Genomic DNA, 8,485 nt, shown 5'->3' on the forward strand with positions numbered 1-8,485 from the left:
TACACACCGGGACAGCCTGCTCCTGAATATTTAACAATTCCTTTTTAAAGCACCTCCAGCCTTCCTGGACTCCTTTGCCCTGCAGGACCGACTCCCAAGCGACTCTGCCCACCAACCTCTTAAACAGGCTAAAGTCAGCCCGCCGGAAATCTAAGGCAGAAGTTCTGCTCTTGCCCCTCCTTACTTCCCCCACTATCGAAAACTCTAACATTTTGTGGTCGAGATTCCCAAGATGGCCACCGACCCTCGCATCTGCTACTAGTCCTTGTCTGTTCACGAACAACAGGTCAAGCAGGGCCCCTCCTCTAGTGGGCTCATTTACCACTTGCATGAGGAAGTTGGCCTCCACACATTCGAGGAACCTCCTAGATTGCTTCCTCTCTGCCATGTTGTATTTCCAGCAGACATCTGGCAAGTTGAAGTCTCCCAAGAGTACAGGGCCAGCGGCCGGGCGGCTTCTGACAGCCGCTTGTAAAACGCCTCGTCCGCCTGCTCATCCTGGTTGGGTGGTCTATAACAGACTCCCACCGTAATGTCCACCCTGCCGACCAGTCCCCCTGATCTTTACGCATAGACATTCAACCTTGTCATCCTCATCATCTTCCTCAATTTCGACACAATCCAAGCACTCCCTAACATACAACGCTACCAAACCGCCTCTCCTGCTTTAATTAATTAATTAATCAAATTAATTAAACAGGACATTCCCCTCATGAACCCATCTTGATTGTGCCTGATGATGGCATTGTTCTTTAAATGCCTTTCAGTAGAACCCAGTATGATCTTCTCCATCATTTTTACACGAACTGAGGTCAGACTAACAGGTCTTCCCTCAAACCCTTCTTGTAGATGGGAATAACACTGGCCAGCTTCCACTCAGGAGGGACCTCCCCATAATCCCAAGACCTTTGGCAGAAGATCAGGAGGGGGCCTACCACAATATCCACTAGCTCCATCAGTACTCTGGGATGAAGCCCATCAGGCCCCATGCACTCAGGAACATTCAGCTGACACAACTGGTCCCTTACAACTTCACTGTCCACAAATGGAAAGTCACTCTTCCCGTGGTCGTGGTCCTCCAACTCAGACGACTGGGTTGATAGCTTGACAGAAGCTTGAGAGAACATCACTGAGCTCCCTGGTTTGGGTTCTAAAGGCTCTAGGGCAAAGAAAAGCAGAGGAAACCAACCCAAGAAAGGGGTGGGAGTGCAGAGCACCAGTTTATTTCAGTTGCAAACCAGATTTAGGTGGTGTTTCACTTCTACTTCATTCTAGGGAGCAGCACGGAGAGCCTGCTGACAGCTGGGAGCATCACCTGGGTACGTGGCCAGCCACGACAGAAGCAGCGCTCCTGAAATCACACAGTGGGGGTTATTCACAGAAGAGGCTGCGGCCATTACTGCACGGGGGGAAGGTGCCCAAGGGAAAAACTTCAGGTCTGGGGCACTTTGATGCCCAGCGCTGCAGCCTTCCCCATCCCTCCCTGGGGACCAGCTCCCAGGGGCAGCGGGACGCAGCGCTGCCCCAGCACCACACGCCAAATGCAAACTCCGTTTGATTCACTTTGGGGCTCAAACCAGCTCTCTCCAGGAATAGAAAACTGGGCTTTTTAGCAATTTCTTCTGACTGCCACACCCTGTCACCACAAGGTGGGCGCCATGCTGTGATGTCACGGTGATGCAACAGAGGCGTCACCTTGATGCTGGAGAACTTCCAGGCAGCTGGTGCCACAGCCCTTCATTCTGCTGACTGGCAGCACCAAGACTGGCTGGTCGCAGAAAGGTCCACGGCTGGAAGTTGCAGCCAAGCTGTGAAGGAAGAAGATAAAATGGAGACGCCTTCATTAGAGACATCCTGGGATTCCAGTACGGACGATTCAGACTGGTGGGCAGCTTCAACCTCTCCCAGCCATCGAGGACATTATACAGGAGCATCTTGGGATGCTGCCAGTGGAACAACTGCAGATGAAAACACCCTTCAGGGTTTCCCTCAGGAATCCTGCAGCCCCACCACATGCCATCATTTCTACGAGGAGATCTATGCCAGCACCAGCCCATCCTCAGCCTGCTCCTTCCTCAAGAAGCTCCGGAGGATCGTCGGCAGCCGTCGCTTCCACTCAATCTGGTGGGGCGACGATGGTTACTGCGTCGTGATCACAGACAAACTCTTCAGAAAGGAGGTGCTGGCGAGGAGGGGACACCTCAAGATCTTTCAAACTGAGTCCATGAGAGGCTTCATCCAACAACTCAAGCTCCATGGATTCCGCAAAATGGAAGGGCATTCCTCTGTATCCATCTCCATCAAGGAGCTGCAAGCCCTAGCAGCAGTAGGGTCTGCTCTGGGCAAGGTACGTTGGTTCCTCCGCACATGAAAGAACCCTCGGGACATTTGGGGGAAGAGGTTCACATTCAGATAAAATAAGGCTTTACAAGGTGGGAGATGGGAATGGGAGCAAACAGCCTGATTTCGTCTCACGGGTCATTTCCAGGAATTCTCGACACAGGATTTCAGAGGAGCAGAAATGCTGATAAAATAGATTTTGGTTATTTCTGCTTACTTGGAATCTGTGAAACGGAAATATAGTCCCATTGTATCGTGCTTTTTTTGTGCTTGCTCTGTACCTGGCTGCACCAAAAGTTTACATCTTCTTGTGGCATCTGCTTAATGCTCACGAGATACACATCAGCACCAGCATTATTCCCAACATGTCCATTCCACGCTGAGGTGCCTGAAAACTAGTGGTATTTGGGTTTCTCCATTGGTTTTTAGGCTTTTGAAACACCTACACTTCTCCGCTCCCAATTACTAAAAACACAAGGGTGGTGATTACTTCCCAAAACTCTGTCCTAACATTTTATTCAGCCTAAACTTGACGTTTAAAATGCCCCAGAGAGTCCTTTTTAATACCCATGTTTGTCTTTGCTGATGCAGATGCTCAGTGATCAGATCTCTGTCCTTCTCCTTCTTCAAATGACAGCAACTAACTCCCCTCCTTTGCATTTTGTAGCTGCTCTTCTACCACAACCCCTTTTTTAAGAGGGATTGCCCCAACCTCCTCGGGACGTGCCTGCGAAGCGCTGGTGGCAGGATGAACGAAGAGCACCCAAGACGACGACGATCTCATGGTCAGCTGGTGGCAGGAGCTGCAGAGGAGGAGACCACCCAGACATCTACAACCACCAGCTCCTCCCCGACCCAGCCATGGGCTGACATAACCACGCAGATGGGTGATGATGGTCCATCCCCACCCAAACGTCACCGCAGCCACAGCCCCGGCAGCAACCAGGGGGCGGCTCATGCTCCACCATCTGCCTCACCACACCATCTCACACCAGCCATGGACAGTTCCATCGGGGCAGCCAAATTTAGCTGCTGTGTGGGTCCCCGGGGCTGGCCTGACTCTACTCTGCATTCCACAGCTGGGATGGTCATACCGGCAGCAGCTTCTGCCATTCCCATGCCAGGGCCACCGTACGGCCAAGCTCCAACCCACTGCCACTGCCCAACCTGCACCTGCAGAGCAAACACCGCAGCTGCCGGCAACGGGGTTGGGCCCCAACAGGGGTTGGACTAGAAACAGCAGAGTTCTTAGGTAGCACATAAGCGTCGTAGAAGCAGAAATATATTAGTATAGGAATAATAGTACTTGGTTTGTTGTTCTCATTAATAAATCTTTTCAAGTTGACTTGTCGTGTCTCTACAGTCTCACAGTCACTGTCTCCACACCTGGGGCAGGGGGGACCTTCAGGCACACGAAGGGTCTGGCTCCAGCCCGCGAAAGCCAAAGGCCCCAGGCACTAGTGCTGCACTCAGCAAAACCCAGCAAGAGGCCAGCCTGGGGCTAACGCAGGAGCTGCCCCAGCACCCAAGGCCACTCAAACCAAACCAACCCCTCACAGCTCCTGGGAGACCATGCCCAGCTCAGACCAGGGGGCGAGGGGCAGTGGGGCCACAGGGAGCAGACTTGGGCTTCTCCTGCCCATCCTACATCCCAGCTGGGGACAACTACAGCATCGCAGCTGGCAAAGCCACACAGCTGTCCTACGGGAGCCACAGCCTGGGCTTACCAGAGGAAGAACCTCTCCCATCAGCATTCACTAAGGCTTCCTTTAGGGAAGAGGCTTTCACCAGAGCATGTAAATGAGATGCTACACCCTGATCCCCTTCCTTTCCACACAGCAGGGAATTTCATGGTTTGGCGAGAGCAGACCTGTAACACTGGCTGTGGAGGACGCCCCACACTTCACTGCCATTTATGCTAACAAATCACACTGCTCATGAGAAATTACACCACGAGTTCATAGGTTCGCAGTAAATGTGCAGCGCTACACAGCACCGTTCGATCATGGAAAGATTCCCCAAATTAGGTCCCAAGGTAAGAGAGCTGAGCATGTGATTCCACCTCCCAAGTTAAGCATCCCTACACCAGATGAAGAGGACAACAGCCAATTCAGCTGGCACCGGGAAGCACCAGACAAATGTACTTCATCTCATGCCTTGTCCCGATGACTTTAAAATAGATACTGCTGAATCGGTGGCTTGTGCTACAGAAATTGGAGATCTTCAATAACATCTGAGAGCTTTCCAAGCCTGCACAAAGTCATTGAGGAGCAGATCAAAGTGGGAACACTCATTCCCATCAGTGGGAACACGAGAATCCAGTACGTTTCCTCATTGAATTAACATTATGATCAGAGGACTGGAGCATCTCTCTTAAGAGGAGAGGATGAGGGAGCTGGGTCTGTTCAGCCTAGAGAAGAGAAGACTGAGGGGGGATCTTATCAACGCTTACAAATACCTTCGGGGTGGGTGTCAAGACAATGGGGCCAGACCCTTCTCAGTGGTGCCCAGTGATGACAAGGGGCAATGGGCACAAACTGAAACATGGGAAGTTCCATCCCAATATGAGGAAAAACATCTTTACTCCTTCTCTGGAGATATTCAAAACCCGCCTGGACACGACCCTGGGAAGTCTCCTTCTCTGGAGATATTCAAAACCCGCCTGGACACGACCCTGTGCACTGAGTGACCCTGCTTTGGCAGGGGTTGGACTGGGTGATCTCCAGAGGTCCCTTCCAACCCCAACTAGTCTGTGACTCTGTGAGGGTAAATGTGAATCAAGATGAAAAATGCATCAGTCACCCTCCCCAAGCTGCACCCGCCCGCTGCTCGGGCAACACAGCTGCTCTCCTCCGCAGCCACGCTTGCAGGCAAAGCCCTTCCATGCTCCAAGCTTCAACACCTCTCTGCACACAGAGAGGAGCCAGGCAGCTCCGTCCCATTGGGAGCAAAGCCCGCAAGGCTCAGGACAGCCACCGCGCTGCCAGCCAGGGCTCCGTGCAGCCATGTGCCCAAGCCCCATCCTTGCGCCAGGACCGGAGAGCCTGCCCACCCATGCCAGAGCCACCCTCGGGTGCTGTGTCTGCACCGACACCCTCTGCTCTGGACTCGCAGAGAGGCAACAGCCACGATGAGAACTCGCTTCTCACATTTGCAGTTGAAAACACCCTTCGTGGCTCTGCTTAGAGCATCTCCTGAGCAGTCCAGGAATGGCTGCTCACTATCTCATGGGTCGCAGACCACAGCTAGAGCCTTTGTCCTCACTCCGGGTTCCGTATGGTCACGTTTGCATGATGGGCTTCAGTAAAGCCAACACACTTGGTATGGTACTTGTATGAGCTACTGAGAAGAAGTGCTGATTCCGAGAGGAGCTAAATCAAACCTTTCCCTTACTAAAAAACCACAGTCCTGCAGAGAGGCTGTAATTTAAAAGGTTGAGAGAACATCATGGAGTTTCCTGGCTTGGGTTCTAAACATCTGCTATTAAAGAACATGAAGTGCTCTCCAGCCGCTCCTCTCCCAATTCATCCTTGTGCCACCATTACTCCCTCTCAGGTGCAGAATTGCTGTAGAAATTTTCACATAATTGTTGTAGAAGTTCTTATGAGTTAAGAAAATAAGAATCAATAGAGATGAAATAGAATTAAGAATAATTAATATAAGTCTATCTGAATAAACAAAGGTGGGTTTCATAACCCATGAATAATGTTCTCAGAGCCCCTTTGTATAATCCTGACCCATGACTGAACAAATCATCAGTCAAAGGTTAATGAGTAGCTAGCAGGAGTAGGCCTAGAAATATTAATTTCTGATGATTTTAGTAAAGGGGATGTATGGTTAACCTTTTCTTTACCTTAAAAGAATACAGAACACTTAGAAATAAGAATTAATAGAGATAAGGTTCTAAATAGACTTCAGCTGTTTAGGTTAATGTTTAGGAGACAATGGCAGCGGGAACCAGACTCTGGTCAACCTGGATCAAGACGGGACGCTGATCACAGCAGGAACATTAAGGATGGGGTATTGACCGGAGCTGGAGTGGAACCAGAAGAGGGGATCAGCTGAGTAACGGAGAAGAATAGACTTTTGTGGACTCTTGACAACTGAAAAAAGAGGAATTGAAATAGTTAGTAGAATTTTAACAAAAGCTTATGAGACGTTTATGATGTAATTACTTATTAGTTTCTATATAAACCGATAGTGAATTTGAGTCAGGTACCATTCACTGCGGTGGTGGTCCAACTCTGAGTTGCTTCAATAAAGAATCAGCAAACCTAGAGACCTGGACTCTGCCAATTTTCTTTAACAAGAATCTGGCATTTATTCTTGTTCACTTTCATGCCATTGATGATTGCCCAACTCTCCAATCTATCTAGATCCTTCTGCAAGGCCTCTCATCCCTCAGGAGAGCCAACAGCACCTCCCAGCTGGTATCGTCAGCAAACTTGCTAGCGGTGCATCCAACTCCTGCACCCAGATCATTGATAAAAACACTGAACAGAACCAGCCCTAGGGTTGAGCCCTGAGGAACACCGCTGGTGACTGGTCCCCAGCCACATGCAGCCCCGTTCACTACAACTCTTGGAGCCCTGCTGTCCAGCCAGTTCTTCACCCAACACATTGTGTACCTGCTCATCTCACAGTCAGATGTGTCCAGAAGGATACACCATGAAAACCCTTACTGAAATCCAGAAAAAATACATCCACCACCTTCCATTCATCCATTATGCAGGTGACCTTATCACAGAAGGATATCGCGGAATCACAGAATCAGTCAGGTTGGAAGAGCCCTCTGGGATCACGAGTCCAACCATTGCCCTGACACCACCATGGCAACTAGACCATGGCACTAAGTGCCATGTCCAGTCTTTTCTTAAACACCTCCAGAGATGGTGACTCCACCACCTCCCTGGGCAGCCCGTTCCAATGTCTAATGACCCTTTCTGAGAAGAAATTTTTCCTAATGGCCAACCTGAACCTCCCCTGGTGAAGCTTGAGGCTGTGTCCTCTTGTCCTATCGCTAGTTTCCCGGGAGAAGAGGCCGACTCCCACTCCACTACAACCTCCCTTCAGGTAGTTGTAGACTGCACTAAGGTCACCTCTGAGCCTCCTCTTCTCCAGGCTAAACAACCCCAGCTCCCTCAGCCGTTCCTCGTAGCTCAGACCCTCCAGACCCTTCACCAGCTTGGTCGCCCTCCTCTGGACTCGCTCCAACACCTCAACATCTCTCTTGAAGTGCGGGGCCCAGAACTGGACACAGGATTCAAGGTGCGGCCTCACCAGTGCCGAGTACAGAGGGACGATCACTTCCCTAGACCGGCTGGCTACACTATTCCTAATAGAGGCCAGGATGCCATTGGCCTTCTTGGCCACCTGGGCACACTGCTGGCTCATGTTTAGCTGGCTGTCGATCAGCACCCCCAGGTCTCTTTCCGCCGGGCCGCTTTCTAACCACTCTTCCCCCAGCCTGTAGCGCTGCAGGGGGTTGTTGTGGCCAAAGTGTAAGACCTGGCACTTGTCCTTGTCGAACCTCATGTCGTTGGTCTCGGCCCATCTATCCAACCTGTCCAGATCCCTCTGTAGGGCCTTCCTGCCCTCCCAGAGATCGACACTCCCACCCAACTTGGGGTCATCTGCAAATTTACTGAGGGTGCACTCAATCCCTACGTCTAGATCATCTATAAAGATATTGAACATATAAAGATATAAAGATGTTCTGCTCTGGGTTCCCTTGTCTTGAATATTTGAACATTAGCTTAAGGTAATAGAAAACAAAAGCCCACTCTTGCTAATTTTCTTGCCTCTCTCCTCAAAACTGGTCATTAATCAGAAGGGATACGTGGCTGATCCTAGTATCGAGCTGGTTTGTATTGGCTGTGATGTGGCTCTGTAGACACTGCAGGAGGATTTAGATACCTGGGAAGGCAGCAGGTGCACAGAAAGATTTAGGTGTGACTTTGACCATTCTTAGGAACACAGGAAACTAGAGGCTGTAGAAGGTCTGCAATGTGTAGCTGATGCATTCCAGATGTCTGCGCAGCAGTATGTGGACAGGCAGAAGGTCAACAGCACACATGGACCAACAATGCCAGCGCTGAGAAGCAACTAGAGCAGACTGGAACCAGCTTTGAACCCTTGTTCAAAG

This window comes from Nyctibius grandis, chromosome 24 (assembly GCF_013368605.1).
Source record: "Nyctibius grandis isolate bNycGra1 chromosome 24, bNycGra1.pri, whole genome shotgun sequence".
Lineage (NCBI taxonomy): Eukaryota > Metazoa > Chordata > Aves > Nyctibiiformes > Nyctibiidae > Nyctibius > Nyctibius grandis.